Here is a 20,931-nt window from a genome sequence, read left to right on the forward strand (position 1 = left end):
AAAGCACTGTTTTCTTATTTGGGGTATATTCATGCATTGTATTTCTACCCAGTATTTCTGAGATGGGCTCTGGCATTAGCATGATCTCGACTTGCACAAAAAAGCAGTTACTGAGGATGAGTATAATAACATGTACATGGCTTGTTTTCACAAGCTTATGATAATAAGCAGAGAAAACAACTAAGGAGATTTGAAGTAAGTGGAAGTGGGCCAAGAACCCTTCAACACATTATCAAAACTTGGAATGTTAACGTCAAATGTCAACTTTTTGGAAGAAATGTGATTGGAAAAAAAAAAAAAAAAACATGAATGGAAATCACTTGGTGAGGTTTCATAGTACCAAAAAAAGAAATGAAAACCCATAGCCATGTTTGATATTGAAAGTATTTGACTTGGCTGCTCTTCTCTGACTGTCCAGCAGATAGCAGTAGATCCCTTTCATACTGAGAGCGAGATCTCAAATCATATTATTCCAGGGTTTTGTACTGTATCTCCACCGTATCTAATTTAGCTCAGAGTGGTAGAAAGAGCCATGCTGCCTGAGAGACAGTGCTTTTTAGACTGCAATAAATATTTTGGTAGAGAGGTAGTTTGAATGACCGAATCCTCAGTGTAATTGTCAGAGAGAACTGCTTGAAATAAAATGATGATACTGTACATGGTTTAAAGATGCTGATTTACACTTTACACAGATGATGTTTCTTTATGTTAGAATATTTTGGTAATAAACTCTTATTCTACATCCTTAAACCAGGGGACCACTGATACTTGCATGCATTGTGTGTCAATATATTTTATTAATATACTATACTAGAATTTTATTGGTGAAGTTTAGCTTTTTTGGTCATTAAATTCTTTTTATTAAATTTTTTTTTTTAACATTGTCGTAGAAATCTCTCAAAAAAATTTTTTTTATAACATTATACTCACTCTTACTCACAATCTTCTATACCGCTTTATCCTGTATTCAGGGTCGCGGGGACCTTTAGCCTATCCCAGGAGGCTTAGGGCACGGTGCAGGGTACACCCTGGACAGGGTGCCAATCCATCGCAGGGCACATACACATACTCACACACCCATTTACACACTATGGGCAATTTTGGAATGTCAATTTACCTAACCTACATGTCTTTGGAATGTGGGAGGAAATCGGAGTACCCGGAGGAAACCCACCAAGCACGGGGAGGACATGCAAACTCCATGCACACAGACGGGAATCGAACCCGGACCCTGGAGGTGCAAGGCAACAGTGCTAACCACTACACCACCGTGCCCCCTAACATTATACTGTATTTTTGTTATAACCATCGTATTCACACTTACTTGCCACTTATCTAGATAAGCCTAGCAGTTAGAGCCATTTAAACAATTATGCAATTTATTGCCATCTTTTGTTTTCAATCGATTGGTTTGGTCGGTTTTCAAATTCAGAATCGCTTCACATAAAAATGTCTAATATTAAAAAAGACCCTTGAAATATACTGCAGCTTTGGCAGAAAATAACAATAACAAGAGAACAAATAAGTCTTTTTGAGCTCAGAAGAAAGCTCACATTAGCTGTGTGTGAACACATGCAGGGAAATATATACTGTTCGAACTGACTGTGATGTTGAGCCAAGTTATAAACGGAATACGATGGATGGTTTTTATAATTTAAGGAATCGATTCTAACCCCCTGTTGCACTGAGCCACGTTCTCTCTTCGTCTTCAAAAAACTGTCTGAATGCAGTACGAACTTGTACAACACCCCGGGATTGGAGCTAAATGGCTGTCTGGTCATAAAAAAAAAAAAAAAAAAAAAAAAACACACACAAAAAAAAAAACACTTTTTTCTGAAACATATCAAAAAGAAAGTCCATTGACATGGAGCTGCCATAGTGAGAACGATGACGTCCTGAAGGCATGACATGGATGGAAAGATGGCGTTCTGACTGAGTTGCCATTACCATATCGCTGACTTGTTGCGATGTCTATGGAGTTACAACGACCTTTTCAGGCTTGTGCTATGACCATGGTAGGTCCATGCTGCTTTGTAGAAGACTGCATGAAGTTCATATGGCATACGTACATATATCAGGTTATCAGCACATCTATGTCACGTTCAGAGAATTTAAAATAAGTAATGGATTCAATTTCTCACACTATCGCCTTATGATGAAAAGCACTGCCCATGTCACAGTATTTAATCCATCGTGCTGGATGCAGTGACAATGTAGTAAATACATGCAAAGCACCTGATAAGAGTGTGGGGCAATCTGATTGGACATAACGCGGTTCGGACTCATTGGACCTGACAGAGACATGACTTTGACGTGCCCATAAATTTTATACAGTAAATGCATATTTTTCCATTTTGACATTGTGTCAACTTTATGGTCTTCATCGGTGTGACCCGCTGGCCCTAAGACTTAATGAATAATCAAATAACCATAATAAAAAATTTGTAGGTATTTTGTGCGTTTCCTGATGAAATAATAGTCAGTGATATTTCAACAAGTTTAACTTTAAAACCTGTAAGACATATTGTATAAAGTAACTGCTTTAGACCAATCAGAAAATAAACAGTAGTGCCATTGAATTTAATTGCAAATTACATTGCCCAAAAATCCAATCCATTCCCATGATTCACAGCTCTTTTATAAAAAACGACAACCAGGGAGAGACACGTCAAGCCATCTTATTGAACTGCTGCTCCCTCAATGTCAAGGTGCAACACATGCAGAGGAAAGCTCTCTCCACCCACTTCAACATGCATGAGCTTCCAGACACCAGTGATTGTCTTGAGTCACAGAGTAGGTAGTATTTTTATACCTACTAAAGCACACCGGTGTCAGATTTATTTTTTTCCCCTCATTAAACCTTTAGAAAAAAAAAAACATGCAAGCAGACAAAAAAAAAAAAAATCCAGATGGCTATTATTAAATCTTCACGCCTACAGCCTAGATGTAACCACTTGGAGTTTTAATTTCACAATTTTAGAAATCTTTTCTATTAAACACAAGTGCCTTGATGCCCAAGGTCATGTTTGTCTCTAACGAGATAACTTTCCATAGCAACCCATAGAAACTGCATTCTGTCATCACTGCAGTACTGGCCTTAGACTAAAAAAAGGTTCAGTTGTAGGTATAATCTCAAGTTTTGCATATACAGTATATATAAAAAAAGATTGAAACCCTATAATATTCTACAACCAACAAGATGCATGTTTGTAATAAAGTGGGCAGTATTTATAATGCCATGTTAATAGTATCCCTTCACTGTTGTTTTTCCTTTGCTTTTTGTTTATTCTGCTGCGAAAGGTGACCGAGAGCAAAGAGCAGGGTGAACTGGATAATTTGATAAATAAAATTACATTGCGATTGTTTTAACCCATACTGTATACAATTGGGATTTAAACTGTGATATTTAACTATTAAACGTACCATTTTGCATCCAAATTCATCCAGCCTAACTGCAAATAAATGAACAAATGATCTTATTAAGACACCAATTAGCCTAATCTACATGTCTTTGGACTGTGGGAGGAAACTGGAGTACCTGGAGGAAACCCACCAAGCACGAGGAGAACATGCATACTTTATACACACAGAGATGGGTATCGAACCCAGACCCTGAAGGTGCAAGGCGACAGTGCTAACCACTATACCACACTACACTAATTTACTGTATGTTTTTACATTACATTGCGCCTACTTCATAACGTGGCCAGTTTCCAGGTAGTGAAATCATGGGACTGGGCTGTACAGTCAGGCTATCACTTGCCTGCAGGGCTTGATAATAAATGTATGATTTGGCCACCCCTGAATCACACAGTTTAAACCTTTTTAGTCAGATCATGTCAGATAAAGTATAGAAAAATGATGCAAGAGCCGCTGTCCTCATGTCTTTTAAACACTTCTTTTAATTAGAAGTGTTATTTGTCATTAATTATATTAATCTATGTTTATATACTCATGGTCAGCCATGACAATAAAAGCACCCTGGTTTTTGGTTTCCCGACACTGCAGTGCCCCTGGGAGTGTGCTTTGGTGTAGGACATTTGCAGAGGATGCTCTGAGTCCTGTGGGGCCTCCGTGGACCAAAGTTGTTTTCCCAGTGCATTCAATGGGTACTCGATCAGATTGGGATCTGGCCTTGAGCTGCACCCCGTGTGCGGCAGACTGTGGTGCACAGGGTTTTCTGGTGCATTTCAATCTTGGCCAGAATTTAATTTTATTTTTATTTTTTTTCTGCAAATTGTGATGCATTGGCTTTTCTGTGGGATTGGATCAGCCTAGACAGGCTGACCATTGGGCATGGGTGAGCCTTGGGTGCCCACCAGTCACCAGTTTTCTGGTACTGTATGTAGTTGGTGAGTTAACGTTGTGATGGCTTTATGACCACTGACATGTTTTCATAATCAGTGTATTATGTGGATTATGGACCCCATACAAGCATTATTTATTGAAAAAGCCTTTAAATACCTTTTGTTATTTAAGTAATTTCAGGCTAAGATTACTGTTTGTAACTCTTTATTGAAAATCATATACCCCTGACCACATACCTTCCTGGCCTGACTGTGTTTGTAAAAAGCCTTTTTTGTTGATATTCAATGCTAGTTAGATTATTTCCTTTTTCAGAGACGGGATTTAATCTAAATCTGAAAGTAGACCGAGTCTGGTGAAAAGACAGCCTTTCATCTGGGTCCTTTTCCTTGCTGTATCTTATTTTCTGGGTCACTGTGTGTACCTATTCACTACCAAAAAAGACAAGGCGACAAAAACTTTGTACAAAGAGATTGACTTTAAAGAAATGCTTAGAGGGTCTTGACACTACTAAGATGTGCAGGCTTCTTTATGGCTGCACCAAAAGGTCTTCATCCTGTTTCATTCTCCTCCGTGGTATTGGCTTCCTCTTTGTTCGGAGCTGACATCCATTATCAACAGCGGGGAGGAAAATGACCAATAGTCAGAAAAACTCACTCGCTGCACTGTTTTTCCTTCATACTTGAATGGAACTAGCTGATGAAAGGATTTGCCTGCTGTCTGGATAACCAAACTGTCTGTTGGGCTCCTGAGCCGGGGTATTACGATTTTAAATATTTACGATATGATGCCACAGTCTCAATTAATCATGGTTTCACAGTAATAATCAACCATTTAAAAACACATCATGGTGCATTTGCAACCCAATCCAGATGTTCACCTTTTTAGCTGTTTTAATTGAAATAGAAGTAAGACAGAATATCTTTTTTTTTATTTCTGCCTCGGTGTCTTTTCTATCACTATTTAGTAGGCATTTTGTGTTTCCAGTTGTCTGTACATTTGAACTTTTACGGAGTTTTATGAGCATCACTGAGAGTAAATGAGCTTTGTTGGAAACACGCGTTGAACTTCATAGGTGATTAAAATATGTACAAAAGAAATCAGCGTTTCTGGCTTAATGTTTTTGTGTAGTTTAAATTATTTAAACATTCAAAAACAACTTTATTTATTAAAGACTAATAAATGAAGCCTGTTGTCAAGCTTTTGTATGTAAAGGCCCAGATATATATCTTTATAAATCCGTAAAAAAAATGTATCTGTCATTAAGACGTGTAAATGGTCTAAAACAAAATTTTCTATTCTTATTGTACGTCAAACATGATATATCATAACCTAGGGGTTGCCCGAATGACAGAATCCATCAAAATCTGTTTAACCAACTGGGGTTGGAAATATTTAAAAACAAAAATCCAAAATTCAAAACTTGACTGTGAGGGAACCTTCTTTTCATAGTGAATAAAGCTCCACCAGCCTCATGAGCATTGTTCTGTGTATTTTAAGGACATTCATCTCATCTTGCAAAATGTCTGACAATTCCTCAACCCCGTTATTAATGTTTGACATTGCACGTTGACCTATGTCTTTGCCAAAGTCTTTAACACTGCATACACTGCAAGCTTTGTGCTTTGTCATCTAAAGATGCTTTGTAAGACCATTTAGATGGACACAAGTTATGTAACAGAGCTCAAAAACGCTCTCCCACTTACTCTCTTTATACCGCTAAGATTCCAGGTGACTCGGGGCACTAGATGGAGTAAACCATAGTATTGGTTTGCTAAGATGCCAATGGAAGCAGCTAATATTCTGATTATATTCTTGCTAAGATGCCAATGGAAGCAGCTGATATTCCAATTTTAAAATCTTAAACAATGATAAAAGAAATTAAAATAAAATATTGTTAATAAAAACATTTATAATTATTGTTCAACTAATTAATTAATGCTAAAAAATTATAACAGTTCTAGCTTATTCCTTTTTTTATGAAGCTTTGTTGTCTTACTGACACATGATGCATAGCAATGTATCGTAAAAATCCTTAGAATAATCATAATATTATATTTTTCTCATATTCTACACCCCTGCCATGCCAAAACTGTGACACCATAGCAACCATCTTTCTGTATAACATGATCTGGTTACTAATGCTGGTTTATAGGAAAAGGCCATTCTATACAGTGAGCTCGCATGAGAAAGCACATTATGCTAAAAACATACTGTATTAGGAATAAGTCTTTAGGCATAGTCCCACGTTTTGGAAATACGGATTAGCTAGAAAAGTGGCATGCTCTGGAACATGGACTTAATCAAATGCTTCCTGGAAATAAGAAGTTTACACATTTCATGTATTTTTATCTGTAAATTGAAAAACGTTCTAATTTGTCCCAACACAAAATAAATAAATTAATTAACTAATTAAAAAAATTGTTGCCATTGATCTAATGATTTTACAACATAAACAAAAACAAAAATGAAACCATTTCATGGTACTGTATTTGGATAAGGTCTCCATTGCAACTAATTTCCACATAGAGAGTAAATAGTAGAAGGTTAAAGCACATGAAGCTCTGCAGCACTGGAGCTGACCTTTTCTCTTTCTGTAAATATATGAGTCACACAGCAGCAGATTTATTATGCTTAGGAAAAAAGCCAGCGAGACCCCATGTTGGCATATATCATGTTTGTTGTGTGTGTATGTGTGTGTGTGAGTGTGGGTACACAGTATCCTGACAGCATCTCAGCATGCTTGCCCACTGCTTTTCTGTATTGGTTTGCTAAGATCCCGCTAACACTCAACACCCCCCCCCCCCCCCCCCCCCCAAAAAAAAAAGCAAAAGTAAGCCTCCTAGCTTAGCTTCCCCGTTGCAGGACCTCGTTTGGGACACATTTGGCCTCTTCTATGTTTTATGAGCTAATCAATACCTCATAAAATTTTACATGAGTAGGCAGTGATCCTTTTACAGTGTCCTAGTGCAGAGTTATCCAGCAGAAGTGGTGGGAGGAGATTTGGAGAGCTCTCTGCACTCCAACTTCAGCTGATGGGATTTCACGTCGCTGAGAGGAGTACTATAGATAGTATTATATTGCATGATGAAAGTACATTCTGTCTTTTTGTCCATGTAGGCAAAGAAAAAAAAAAGAAAAACAGGCAAATACAATTTTCTAGTTATTTTCCAGAGTATGTGGGCTTATGTCTAATGCAGAGATGTTACATTTTTGTCACACCAAAATTTTTTTCTAGTAATACTGTATTCCAGTTTTTAGATTTGCTTCTTCTTAGAAGGCTGTGTATTCTGAGGGGGAAAAAGAGCTATCATCATGGCGAAATGGTGAGAAACCTTTGAAGCGTCTATTTGCCACATCTTACTATCCTGTCTCTATTCATTGGAACTAATTCACAAAAAGATCATCTGTTCCTCTTTATAACGACCTTGCTTTCTGTAGTAAGCCTTAAAAAATCTAAATAGGTTGAATTTGGACTTTAAATTGGGCTGGCAGAAGGATTTGTGTTAGAAATTTAAACCACTGATTGCTCAAATCCCTCATCCTTCTCCCCTTTGTGGAGTTGAAATGATTTTTTGATTATTGAGTTAGCAAGTGCTTAGTATTTTACACAAAGATGGAAGTCTTGCTAGAATCATTTTTCATCACATCCACCATCATCACAAAACTAATTTTCTCAAGAGTTTATACTGAAGCAGTGTTCATTATAGCCTACAGTCATGTCAATATGATATTTCACTTCAAATTCACTCAGCAGAAATCAAGAGAATATATTTTTTTTCTATAGAGAAAATAAGGCCTATTTTCAGGACCATTAAGACGTTCTGCCTTCGTAAGAGTCTGTGTGATAATTAAACACGCCTTTCCATTCTCAGTGCCTCATTGATCCAGTTTTCTTAGCTTGTGGGTATTTTCCTGGAAGTTTTGTTTGTGAAATTGTTATCGCAGATCCCAGATTCGTATTGTTATCCTGCAAAACAGCAGTTTTTAAAATGATCGGTTTAAAATGGTGAGTTAAAAAGATTCACACTCTGCCTGGAAAATTCATCCTAATTAACTTTTACAACTTTGTTAACAAATACATAATTTTTCGCTATAATCTCCTTGCTTTTCAGTACATTGTACACTGTCCATCTGTTAACAACCTTATGTATTCCCCTTATTTACTAAATGCTTTAGGTGAGCTGCAACCCACGAATACACTGCTATCTTTACTTCTTCATCAGAAGTTAATATTTTTCCTCGTTGGGCTGCTTTCAGGGGACCAAGCAAGTGAAAGTCCAATGGAACAAGACCAGGACTATAGGAAGATACTATAATATCTCAAAACGAAGTGTCGACAGTGTGGGCAAAAGTATGCGGACGTGCACTGTCATGCAAGACCACAACACCCCCTTGGATAGCAGTCCTCTGCGTGTAATCTGAAGTTTATGCAGCTCTTCGATAAGCATCTCACTCTAACAATCACTATCGATGCTTACAGTTTCCGGAGAGAGTCTAAACAGCATAGTCAAGCACAGTGGAAGTGCAGACTGCTCCCTAGTTTGATGCTTATGTTTTTCTGTTTTCGTTTACATCTTTTATGTTTAAGGTCGGCAGCAACTAATTAACATTGGATTAAAACAAAATCAAACCTTTTGAAGCGACTTTCAGAAAGCTTATGGCACCCCGTAGGAAATCGCCAGACCCCCAAGTTTGCCATGGATTGTTGCCTGGGTTAACAGGTGATGCAGACAGACAAGAGAGCTCAAATAGTCGGGATGCCAGTCAGATTTACAAGCAAGGCTAAAGAAGCAACCACACAGATTTCTGATTGAATGCATTTTCTCTCCAGTGCCAGGTCAGCCACACACACACACACACACACACACACACACACACACACACACACACACACACACACACACACACAAAAAAAAAAACCACATTAACTCCCAGCAGGATAGGAACAAAGACTTGGGTACGAGCAGGAGGGGTGCTGTGTATACTGTACATTTCCCCAATTACTGGTGTATTAACCAGTGGTCTGGGTCTAGGAACCCTTTCAGTTCTATGCAGACCTTACTATCCTCCCTGAAAACTACAGTAGGTCACCCGATGCTAATACTTACAATGCTCTTAGTCTATTGCATGCCAGTGTTAATAAACAACAAGAAGCCCATTCTGATAAAGCACATAGCAGGAGATTTCAAACAAGAACATTTTAAACCAGTCCTCCCTAGTTTACATCAGCACATGAAATGTGCGACAAGGGGAGGAAATACTGTGGATCATGTCTATACCAACATTTAACATGCCCACAAAACTTTACCTCTAACTCACACAGTTTGTCATTCCTCCTGTTTTCTGCATACATCTCTCTCAGAAGTAAAATCAAGTTATTGGTCACATACTGTACACACCCATACACAATATGATATGCAACACAACATGGGACTTCTTACATCAAGGGGATCTGGAGGATCCACAGAGTCTGTCCTCTTTTACATCAAATTCTGCACTGACAACATCACTGATAAAAACACATCGAGGTGTTCCATATACCAAAAGTCCTGCATGACGGGAGAGATCCAATCACTCCTTAAGGACCGCAACACTGCTTTGAGATCAGTTAACAAAGCCCAGAACAGCAATGCAAGAGCTAACCTGAAGACAAACTATTTCACTACCACTAACAATTTCAAGGCCTCTGTGATTCATCTGCACAGGGATCAAAGACTTTCTCACAAAAATCACCTGCAAGAGTCAAAGTTGGCCCACAAATTTCCACTTCCATCACACTAAGCCTGGGTGCATCTTAAGATTGTGCATGGGAGTTTACTATTATACTCCCTATGACTGTACACCAGTACACTTATCCAACACCTTGTTTGGATAGTTTGCTGAGGATACAACTCAGTCATTTGATTAATTCCAAGGCAAGATCACCATACAGGGATGAGCTTTGGAAATTGTCTTGGTGGTGTTGAAGGTACAACCTAACCCGGAATAACACAAAGATTATGGCGCTAAATCAGAAGGATATATGACTCTGATCTCCACATTATAGGGGGATGTGTGGAACAGGTGTAGACATTAAAGTTCCTGGGGGTCCTAATATCTAAAGACCTCTCTTGGTTAGCCTACACTCTAGCAATTGTCAAGAGGGCAAAACAAAGATTGCACTTTCTAATAGTCCTCCGGAGACACAACACAAAAATGACACTAATTTTATCGGGTGACCATAGAAAGCCTTCTAACCTACTACCTGACAATGTGGTGTGTAAGCTGCTCTGCTGCAGATATGAAGCAGCAGAAGAGTGTAAAAAGTGGCAGATAAAATCAGGCGCTTCACATCCTACCTAAGCAAAGCCACAACATCCTCAACCCAATCATCAACATCATCATCATTAACACACCCAATCTCTTCAAACTGTTGCCCGCTGACAGGTGCTATAAGTTGGCCAGGCACATACCTTGATTATTTTAAACAAAATAAAGGACAAGTAGAATGGAGATGATAGCAATTCTTGCTATCCAATATCACCCAAATGAGGACGGGTTCCCTGTTGAGTCTGGTTCGTCTTAAGGAGGTTTTTCTTGCGACTGTCACCATCAGCTTACTCATCATGACAAAATTGTTTATACAGTGGTGTGAAAAAGTTCTTTGCTTGTTTGTCACATTTTGATGTTTCAGATCATCAAACAAACTTAAATATTAGTTAAAAATAACACAAGTAAAGACATCATGCAGTTTTTAAATGAAGGTTTTTATTATTATGGGAAAACGAAATGCAAAACTACATACTGTAGCCTGTGTGAAAAAGTGTTTGCCCCCATAAACCTGGTAACTAGTTGGGCCACCCTTAGCAGCAACAACTGCAATCAAGCGTTTACGATAACTTGCAGTGAGTCTGTTACAATGCTGTGGAGAAATTTTGGCCCACTCATCTTAACAGAATTGTTGTAATTCTGCCACATTGAAGTGCTTTCGAGCATGAACCGCCTTTTAAGATGATGCCACAACATCTCAGTTGGATTTAGGTCAGAACTTTGACTAGGCCACTCCAAAGCCTTTCTTTTGTTTTTCTTTAGCCATTCAGAGGTGGACTTGCTGGTGTGCTTTGGATCATTGCCCTGCTGCAGAACCCAAGTTTGCTTTTAGCTTGAGGTCACAAACAGATCCCTTCAGGATATTTTGGTACACAGCAGAATTCATGGTTCCATTTATCACAGCAAGTCTTCCAGGTCCTGAAGCAGCAAAACAGCCACAGACCATTACACTACTACCACCATATTTTACTGTTGGTATGATGTTCTTTTCTGAAATCCAGTGTTACTTTTACACCACACATAATGGAAGGCACACCTTCCAAAAAGTTAAACTTTTGTATCATTGGTCTACAGTGTATTTTCCCAAAAGTTTTGGGGATCCTCAAGATGTTTTCTGGGGAAAAAAATGAGACAAGCCTTTATGTTCTTTTTGCTCAGCAGTGGTTTTTGTCTTGGAACTCTGCCATGCAAACCATTTTTGCCCAGTCTCTTTCTTATGGTGGAGTCATGAACACTCACCTTAACTGAGGCAAGTGAGGCCTGCAGCTTTTTGGATTTTGTTGTGGGGTCTTTCGTGACCTTTTGGCTGCGCTCCTGGGGTAATTTTGGTCGGCCGGCCACTCCTGGGAAGGTTCTCCTCTGTTCCATGTTTTTGCCATTTGTAGATAATGGCTCTCACTGTAGTTTGCTGCAGTCCCAAAGTTTTAGAAGTGGCTTTATAACCTTTTTCAGACTGATAGATCTGAATTGTTTTCTTTCTCATTTGTTTTTGAATTTCTATCAATCTCAGCATGATGTCTAGCTTTTGAGGATATTTTGATCTACTTCACTTTGTCAGGCAGGTCCTATTTAAGTGATTTCTTGATTGCGAACAGGTGTGGCAGTAATAAGGCCTGGGTGTGGCTAGAGAAATTGAACTCAGATTACCTTTCTTTTTTGGAGGGGGGGGCAACACTTTTTTACACAGGGCTGTGTTGTTTTGAATTTTGTTTTCCTTGATAATAAAAAGCTTCATTTAAAAGCTGCATGATGTTTTTACGTGTGTTATCAATAACTAAAACTTAAATTAATTTAATGATCTAAAAAATTAAAGTGTGACAAACATGCAAAAACATTTCACACCACTGTACATATTTCATCATACCTTTAAACTCATTTTGGTTTTCCCCTGTAAACCTGCTTTGCGGCAATTACCATTGTCTGTAAAGATTTTCAGTCATCAAGGTAAGGTTATCGGGAAGTTGTCATGTCAACTGGACTTCTTTCTTGTTAGTTAGAAACAAGAAACCTATGACAATCATCAGTCAATGACCATTTGTTAAAAGCACTATACAGTAGGTATAGAAGAGAAACACCGCCCTTTACAATAATCACATTGTGTTGCTTGGTAGCCTGAAATAAAGACAGATGCAGTTTTTGTTTTATTAAGGTGTATTTACATACTCCAACTTACACACAAGTGAAAGTTGTAATACCAACCATACAATAAATAAAATACAATAAATAAAAACAGAATTAATTATTTGGGAAAGGATCACTCTCTCTGTAGATTTTACTTCGAGTGAAATAAATCTAATCACCTTCTCAATGGCACACAAAGCTTTGCACATCTATATTTTACAATTTTCTCTGTAGAACTGCTCATTTTAAAATAAACTTGTAAAATCATTTAAAAATTGATGGTGACCATTTGTGGACTGCAGTCTTTAAGTCATTCCACAGATTTTTTTTTTTCACCTCTGTGTGTTCAGTTTTGCTGTGTGCTTTTGGCCATTGTCATGCTGTAAGGTAAATCTTCTTTCCATTGATAGCTTTCTGGCAGAGAGCAGCAGATTTTCCTCAAGAATTTGATGACTTTTCCCCATCCATTTTACTTCTATCCTGACAAGTGCTTCAGTTCCTGCTGCAAAGAAATACCCCCATAAAAGGATATAATCACCTTCACGCTTTACTGTAGGAATGGTGTTAATTGGATGGTGAGCTATATTGGATTTCCGCCAGACAATAATAAAATTTAAATAATAAAAATTTATTAAATGATTAAATTTTAGTCTATTTTGACCACCTGCGTTTTTACAAAGTTCAGTCACAACTCCGTGTGGCCTTTCTTTGCCACATTTGTGAAGAATTTCTGATATTGTTGTCCCATGAACACAATGCTCACTCCTTTAAAACATATTCTTGCAACTGCCTCAGAGTTACTGTAGGCTTTTTGGTAGCCTCTCTGACCAGTTTTCTTCTGGTAAATAACAAATAACTTCCTCTTTTTAATATTATACTTCACTTTGATTCTAGGCAGTGGAAAAGCCATTGCAACTTTTCGTAACCTTCTCCTGACTTGTGCCTATGCACAGTTTTGTCCCAGAGATCCTTTGACATTTGATCCTTGATTGTTTGCTTCAGTTATACTATCAGAAACCAAAATGCTTAAGTTACGCTGAGCTAATCAAAATGACCACAGCTTGATCATACTTGGAAGTCGAATAGCTTGAGAAGGTGATTAGCTTCATCTGCTTGACAAGTCATTTGGGTTGGGTGGGTCATTTAGGGTAATCATTTTCAAAAGGTTGTGTCACAACTAACTTTGAGTAAATACAGCTTCATGTAAAACTCGTCATTAATTCACATGTAGAAAGTGAAGTTTGCAGAACTTACATATAATATTTTTTAGTTTTCTTATGTATAATCTTAACATCCGTTATCGCCCGGTGATGTTCAGTTTGTTACTCTCAACAGGGGTTCTTTTGTTTACTGGACCTAAACAGCTTGTTGTTATGGGGATGTCAATATGACACGAACACATCTATACTTTTGAAACTGTGGATCTTTAGGTTTTTTTTTAGTCTATTTGGCTGGCATGTTCATGCATCAGCTTTAATCTTGCACATTGCATTATATGGTGCATACATTTAAGAGATTATTTTCCAAGGATGGCAATTTATTTGGATTTACTTTTTCATTTTGTCTCCTCCTTAATCGCATGTTTGACAAATTGTATTTGTATTCATGGGGGGAAAAATAGCTTGTAACAATATTTTTAAATTTCTAAAAAAAAAAACCATTATGTCTAAAAAGGTGAACGTTATATGGAAATATTTGATGAGAATCATTCATGCATCAGGAACAAAAGGAAATTGGATTGTGATTCTGTTAGCCTTTAATCAGTCCAGCATTTTCCCAAATGTGTGTTTTAGCTGTTGTGTGTGTCTGTGTTATGTACTTTGTTAAGGACTTTTCTTTTTCCGCTTTCAATGATGAAATAACTAGAAGTATATTGCTTATTAATGAAGAGACTCTATGAAGCAGCATTTATGAATTGCTAAATCAGTAAGTAAAACTTAGTTTTCACCAATTTCTCAAGGTGAAGACAAGGTGCACAAGAACTGAACAGATAGTCACAACTAAAAACATGAGTACCTGGGTTGGGTTGTACTCCAGAAATACTTAAACTTTTCATCACTAGCTGCATTTGCATGCTGCATTTGCATGACACCCTACCTGTTTTGTGTAACTACCTCGGCTTAATCAGACAGACTTAATAAGAGGAGTGGTGTGAACCATCGATACTCTTTAACAGAAAAATCCTAGCTATGTCCACGCTTGATACAAACATCTTTGTTATATTGGGATAAATCGGGTGCCGAGGTTCAAGAAGGGGAAATTTAGCATTTTCAAAGAGCTGTAAAGGTCTTGCACTCTCTTCCTGTTTAAAAATTGCGGGAGCCATACCATTAAAACAAAAAGCTTTAAGCCCTTATTGTGTAGGTCTCCTTGTACCACCGGCAAATCCTTAGGGTGTAGTGTGCTGTGGGGTGCGGCTTCCACGGATCAGACTGCTTGATCGGCACATCCCGTCGGTGCTCAGTTGGACTGAGATCTGGAGAGTTTGGAGACTGGATCAACAGCCTTAAACTCTTTGCCGGCTAAGATTCATATGCTTCAGGCTATGATGCACCATATGTTCTTTCTATTTTGGCCAGCATAAGCAATTTGTGCTACATTGGCTTTTCTGTGAGATCAGTCCAGATGAGCTAGCCTTTGTTCCCTGAGGGCATAAACTTGAGTGTCCATGATCCTGTCACCAGTTTACTAGTATTTAATTGATAAGTAATGTTATTCGATTCACCTGAAGAAACCCAAATATTTTTCACATGACATAAGATGGACTAGATGGACCCATATCCTTTTATTGAAAAAATTTAATTTTCTTTAAAGTCGGAAGAAAAGACCTTGTCAGATCAGCAACAGTTTATGTAGAATCTCTAATCAGAACGATTTTAGGTAAAAAAATGTTGTTCATGTACTCCACAGCGACTGACTCCTGAAGCCTTTTTTTAAAACATATAATTTATCACCCATTTTTTAAAATGGTGATCATGTAAATTATTCAAGGTAGTCATTAGCGAAAGGAGTTCTGCAGTGTGGCATATACATGTAATAATCATTGTAATTTACTTGTATGTTTGAGAACATGTATCTTAGCCAGTCATGAAAAGATGATACTCAGCCGTCATATCTCCACACAATCTGTTTTCCCTCTGTCTGTTCCATCTGTAAGACTGCAGCAACTAGTCCTCGTCAACTGTGAACTTGCCAGAATCAATGACCTCCTCACCATCAGGTCAAAGAGGACAGTGAAAATTGTTGCCGACACCAAAAATCCAAGCAGCAACCTCTTTGTCAAACTGCCATCACAGAGGTGCTACAGGTCCATCATTTCCTGAACTACATACCTGCTTCACAGTTTCTTCTAAACTGATGAAAAAAAAAACTTTTCCTGGTTCTTAATTTAAAAAGTAAAACTATCACATATTCCAGATTTATTACAGTGTTCTAAGGCGTTTTTAAATTAGAATATTTCCTAATATTATTTAAAAAAACTTTACAGTACAGAAATTCTAGGCTTCTTTTTACAGAATAATATTATTCTAGCATGGCAATTATTATTATTGCAGCATGGCATGAAGTTTAACAAAGTTTATTTTGATTGCAGCGACAGTAATGTTGGTTTAAGTGTTTCTCATCTTTCTTTTGACAGTACCGCATAGATTTCTTATAGGGTTCAGGTCACGTTGAGTTGGCCGGCCAATCATGCACAGTTATATCATGGTCAGGAAACCAGTAAGTTTTGGCACTGTGGGCAGGTGCTAAGTCCTGATGCATCACCATAAAGCTTGTCAGGAATGCTCTACTGTCTCCTATTAGAAGGCTGTGTTGACCTTGGATTGGACAAAACAGAGTGGATCAACACCAGTTGACGACATGGCACCCCAAATTATCACCAACTATAAAAACTTCACACTGGACTTGGATTTGGTGCTTCTCCATTTTTTCTTCATACTCTGGGATCTTGATTTTTAAATAAAACGCAAAATTTAAGACTTTGGACCACTTAGCAACCACGTTTCTCCTTTTCCTAGGTAAGATACTCCTGATGTTGGTCCTGGTTCAGTAGTGGCTTGATACTCGAAACGAAACAGTTGTGGCTCGTTTTGTGAAGATGTCTGTGCATGGTGGTCCTTGATTCATTGATGCCAGTTTTAGTCCACTTCTTGTGAAACTCTCCAAAGTTATTGAATCACTTTTGCTTGAAAATCTTCTTAAAGCTGCGGTCATCCCTGTTGCTTGTTCACCTTTTCCCTTTCAGCCAACTTTCCATGAATATACTTTGATACAGAACTCTGCGAACAGCCGGCCCTTTCAGCGATGACCTTCTGTGGCTTACCCTCCTTGTGCAGAGTGTTGATTATTGTCTTCTGGACAGCTGTCAAGTCAGCAGTCTTCCCCATGATTGCACTTGTTTGTACTGACCTAGATCAAGGGATGCACAATACTTTTACTGAGGAGTAATTTACTCAAATTTTAAATGACATATTCTAATATTTTAATATTTTTTGACTTCCTGATTTGAGGCACAGTGTGACATATTCTGGGAGGATAAGAAGTGACAATGTGTTGATTGTAATTTAGTATTCATCCTTTAAATTATACACAACGTATATACTATTTTAATGATACACAACAGATAAACATCAGATGAGGTCACAGTTGAGACAATGTGATGGCAATAACTATCATATATTTTACTTCTAAATAACATAATGGAGAATTCTTTTTTCACATTCACATTACAAGCCACATTGATTCAGTTTAGATTTCTTTGGTCAGGTTGGATCTGCATGTCATGATGGTTAACATTTATAATTACAAGTGATTTACAAGTGAAGTACAAGTGAGATTATTTAATCCAGGACCACATATGAAAGTCAGTTAGATCTGATCTAAAAAAACATCAGCTTTGTGCGTTTAGACAGCCATAAAATCAGATTAGGTTAAAGAAATTGGAATTGAGTCCCATCAGTCTGGAAATGTGAACGTAGACTAGATGTTGAAGACAATGCACGTTCAATATAGAGCTTTAAAAGAAAAGTGTTAATTATGTTCCCACAGTTATAGAGCAGCGTACATTATTAGGTTCCTGCCTCACTGGCAGTCCTGATTTAATGTGACATTCAGCTGTCAGGGATTCCATTTTGCAAGGAGACACAGGAAAGGAAAAACAAGTGTGCATGCTACGTTTGATTCTCCCTAGTCCTAGGAGCTGCTTTCCTTCTTGCCTTCTAGCTATGCCAGTGGCATTCTTCTTGGCTCTGTGCACTGTCTACTGGACAGTGATTACCACACACACACACACACACACACACACACACACACACACACACACAAAAGAAACCTTAATTGCTTGCATTTCAGTGTAAATGTGATTGCAAATGCTGCAGAGCCTCCCCATTTCGTTCTGAATAAATATGCTACTCTGATAAGTGAGAAATCACATACAGCTTTAGGGCTGGAAAATAGTGGGACCAATAATCATCCATGGCATATTACAGTGCAGCAGGCGAATGAGAAGATTACACAACAAGAGATTCTGTGAAGATGCATGTAGTACATGGGAAATTCATATTTGTGAAGAAGAAAGGTGTAACGGAAGAGAATACCTGCATTTCTATGAGAGCATAAAATGCAGTATACTGTATGAAGAGTGTATGATAAAATTGGGAGCACAAGATGCTGTGTGTGACATGACCAGGCTCAAGATGAGAAATACAGGAGATAAATAGCAAGACGAATGCAGAGAAGAAGTGGCAGAACCGTGCTGACCCCTATCTAGCTCTGCTAGTTATAACTTGCACTCCTCCCTCTGAGACGTGAATTGTCTCAGGAAAAGATGTTAAGGCAAATTACTGTAATGTTAAAGGCTCTCGTTTTGGCGGTCTGAATAAACACCGTTATTATGGTGTAAATTGTGTGTAGGCATGCAGGAGTGTGAAAAGAACAAATTGGATGGCATAAGTAGCCTTCATTGTTTCTTTTTCAGCAGGAACCCTGGAAGAAGTACAGTACCACCTCTGGACATTATGTCCTCCATTGATTTTATATCAGCATCTAGGCGTTAACCAATATTTGGTCAGATACAGTATATTCAAGTAATGTACAGGCTGCATGCACACATTTTGGTACTTCACTTATTTATTTATTTATTTATTTTTGTTAATGCTGAATACACTAAAAGCTTCATTAATTGAAAACTCCTTCTAAAAGCTGAAGGAACAAAAAGTTGCTCTTAAAGCAATATCTAAATGACACCAGTGATGAGGAGGCGATCGACCAGTGCAAGTGCATCCATATTGAGAGTGCTTAGGACAAGACAAGACAGCCCTTCAAATCACCCAAAGATTGCAGCCAGTTGTAGTTTAAAGCCATTTTTTTTAAAGTAATCTGAGACTAGGAGTTTTAAAAGACATATAATTGCTTTACAAGTATGTCCCCAAAGCCTCAACAACTACAATATGACTGTATGCAGTTATTTCGAATACAATTTTTTAACTGATTACATAACGTGGACTACTCAGGACTGTATGTTTTGGCACAGGCATGATATCTGTTTACCATAACAGCATACAGCATGACCTGCCCTCTCAGGTGCTTTCACCCAAGTCCACTCAACTGCACTTGAAATGGAAATAGTACTGTGTTATTATGATGTGGAGGATATAGCTTTATTTAAATAAAAATAATAAGGGGTAAACACATTTTAACAATCAAGTTTCCAAACTGTCATGCATTTTGCATGTACAAATAATTATAGAGCACCTCCAAAAATTTTAATATAATGGAAAGTTTATATACATTTTTTTATTTCATAAATGTAATTTAAGCATTGAAACGGTCATATACTCTAAATTCATTACATGTAAATTGAAATATTTTGAGCATTTTGATGATTACTGCTTACAGCTCAAATACTGTGTATTGGGGTCTAGTTTAGTATACGCAACCACAATCATCTTGAAGACTGCAGATGTGATGGTTGTCCAGACAAGAAGACAATCATCTTGACACCTTTTAAAATAGATTTTACATTTCATTTGGAGTTCAAGGTCTTAAAGTCCAGTGTGATATTACCGCAGTCTGTAATGATTTCGGGTGCCATGTCAATGATCATTATGATTCTCCACAATGTGGGTAAAGCCACAGAAGGTCATTGATGAAAGTTCTGCCTGTTCTCTGAGAGCTGTGTTAAAGTATACAGTACCTGTGGAAAGTTGACTGGAAAGAAAAAATGTTTTTAGGAAAGGGTGCACAATCAATAGGGATGATTGTAGACTTAAGAAGATTGTCAAGCAACACCAAATCAATAACCTGGGAAGGCTTTCCAAAGGGATGGACTGACGCTGGTATCAGTGCATCAAGAGCCACCTTGCAGAGACGACTTCTACAACTGTTGCATGTCCAGTATCAAGCCACTTCTGAACCAGAGACAACGACAGAATCGTCTTATCTGGGCTAAAGAGGAAAAGTGATGAACTGTAGCTCTGTGATCCAAAATCCTCTTTTCTGATGAAAGGAAATTTTGCATTTCATTCAGAAGTCAAGGTCACAGAGTATGATGGAAGAATGGAGAAGCATGGAATTAATTTATTTTAATTCCAGTGTGAAGTTTCTACAGTCAGTGATGATTTAGGGTGCCAAGTCGTTTGCAGGTGTCGGTCCGCCATACAGTATTTTATCAAGTAATTCATGTTAACTTCTATGGACTGTAAGTAACACGGATTTAGAATTAGATAAAAAAAAATAATAATAAATAAATAAAATAAACAAATAAAAAATAATTTTCATGATTTTCTGTAATTTAGTTTCTTGTTTACTCAGTCTAGGAGCAAAAATTTAACAGTTACTAAAATATAAATATTTTTTTTAACTATTTAACTCATTGCACTTTTTTCACCATAACTCTATGGAACATAGACTATAAATCCATATATGAACTGGTTCTAAAACTATGGTTATAAACACCGAATAAATCACAGAAGCCTTTCCATTAGAATTTATTAGCTTGGCTGTGGGGCACCATTTATCCATAAGACCTACGGTAGCATTAGCAAGGTCAGACTGAGGTCAAGTGAGGAGGCCTGAGAGTTCCTTAACTGGGGTTAAGAGTCTTCATGGATTTTGCTTTGGAACTGGACCAATTGTCATGTTTGCTGTTTGTTAAACAGACTATTTACCCATAGTACCTAACATGATCTTTAC

General features: G+C 37.7%; 1 protein-coding gene across 2 annotated transcripts in view; it reads left to right on the forward strand.

Moving 5' to 3' along the window:
* pigg (phosphatidylinositol glycan anchor biosynthesis class G) overlaps positions 1 to 20,931 on the forward strand; it is a 145,996-nt gene that overhangs the window by 4,597 nt on the left and 120,468 nt on the right. The gene's annotated exons all lie outside the window — the stretch shown is intronic.

This window comes from Clarias gariepinus, chromosome 10 (assembly GCF_024256425.1).
Source record: "Clarias gariepinus isolate MV-2021 ecotype Netherlands chromosome 10, CGAR_prim_01v2, whole genome shotgun sequence".
Lineage (NCBI taxonomy): Eukaryota > Metazoa > Chordata > Actinopteri > Siluriformes > Clariidae > Clarias > Clarias gariepinus.